Source organism: Anomalospiza imberbis, chromosome 3, assembly GCF_031753505.1.
Source record: "Anomalospiza imberbis isolate Cuckoo-Finch-1a 21T00152 chromosome 3, ASM3175350v1, whole genome shotgun sequence".
Taxonomy (NCBI): domain Eukaryota; kingdom Metazoa; phylum Chordata; class Aves; order Passeriformes; family Viduidae; genus Anomalospiza; species Anomalospiza imberbis.
The window spans coordinates 70,596,837-70,598,803 of record NC_089683.1 but is presented as its reverse complement, the minus strand read 5'-3'; positions in this window follow the sequence as shown (position 1 = coordinate 70,598,803).

Genomic DNA, 1,967 nt, shown 5'->3' with positions numbered 1-1,967 from the left:
GTAATTGAGCAAAGCAACCAAAAGGAAAAAGCAACACTGAATGTGAGAAAAATGAGCTATGTATGAACACCCTCAAATTTTTTAATTCCTTTTTTTTTTTTGTTTGTTTGTTTCATTTTGTTTTTCTTTTGCAGTTCTGAAGTTTTATGGTGGAGATTAGACTTGGCTGGGGGCTCAAAGTCAGCTGAGTGAGCACAGCCACCGTGTGCCATTTCTTTTCCATCTAGCTGTTTCTGGGCCAGTGCCTGGCATCACCGGCTGGGGAGTTTCCATCCTCTCCAGGAGTCACAGAGCTGCAGGAGCGGGCGGCTGGCAGGAGAAGGAGGAAGGTGTGCTTCCCTACAGGCCTCTCACACCGATGTCCCTCTGCCTCAAAACAAGGGTGTGCTTTGTCAGGAGCAGGTCTGACCCTCAGCATGCTCACAACTGGGACACCTGATGACACAAAAGGGGGGGGTTCTTTTAGGCAGGCTTTGGAATTCAGTTTTGCTGCTTTTTTAAGCACAGGGACACCGCCTTAATCAAAAAACATGAACTTCATCCCATGTAAGGTATTATGCCAAACATCTTTGAAGAACTTGTTACCATCTATCAGCTCAAATTCCATTTTTTTTAATAAAGTGCCTAAATACACATTTACACAGATCATAGTGGTTCCAAAGAATCCTTTACAGTTGGCATTTTTTATATATAGGTATATATATAGGTATATATATATAATGTGCGTTTTCTTCAAATTGGCTAAATGTGTTTACATAAGACACCAATCTTGACTATAAGTTTTAAAGCGTAATATTGACTCAATGAATTTGTTTATCATGCAAGTCTTATCTAATATTACATTGACCTGTAATATGGAACACAATGTAGTGGGTGTGCTCATTAAACACTTCATAGAAAGTTACTGTGCATGTGCAGTTCTGATCTTCAAATACTAATAATGACCATTTCTTTTCTTTTTTAAAAAAGTAGTCTTCAAAAAAAAAAAACCCAAAAAACTACTCTGCATTGAATTGCAGTTTGAACATTATCACAACAAGAACAATTGAGTAAAAAGCACCCAAAAATCTTGAATTTCATACTTGGCTGAACAGATTTTTCCTCCTCCTCTTCTGATACTGGAAGTGTTTATTAGCTGGTCCCTAGGAAGGGATGACCTCGCCACCCTTTTGCTCAGAAACAACCGCATATAACCGAGTTATAAACACCTCGACAGAAGGGCTCGTACAGCTGCAGTGTTGCCAAAGAACTATAAACAGCACAAAAACATCACTATTAGACTTGAACTATTTCTAGTAACCAATGATTTATTGATTTTAGAAGTCTGCTTGGTGATGCAGAAGCGTGATCAAAAGAAGTGGCTTTACAAAAGAGTTCTCCAAAGTAGCTTAAAAGGCAGGGGCCAGGGCCATTATGTGCAGCCCTAATTGCTTTCATTTCAACCAGTTTATATTTTCATTTTCAAAGAATAGCAGTAGGTTTGTTTCAAGCATACGTAATAAGGAAATTACAGGTTTCCTCCACCCACATTTGGGCTGTCACTGATATGCCCGCGGGCAATTTGGCAGAGCCTCAGTCACTGCTGTCACTGTACCACACCGTACCTGCCACTACTTGGAAATACCGGGTCAGCGATAGTAACAATAGCAACAGCACTAGAGGTGACTGGTAAGCAAAATCAAAATCCATATGCACTATCTGAAACTTAAAGTAAAATAAAATAAAGTCTCTTCCCCACATCCCCAGCTTTGTCCAAAGACACAAAAGCCCCACAAGTGACACTGAAGACCTTCCGAAATGGCAGTGCTACATTGGCACCTTCACCAATCACTAACTAAGTTCGTTATCAAAATTCCACGTTATGGTATGTAATTGGTGAATAAATGCAGTTTTGTAATCTTAGAACTGATCACAAGAACTGTAGTCAACTTTGCCTTAAAAAAAAACAAAACAAAACAAAACACCAA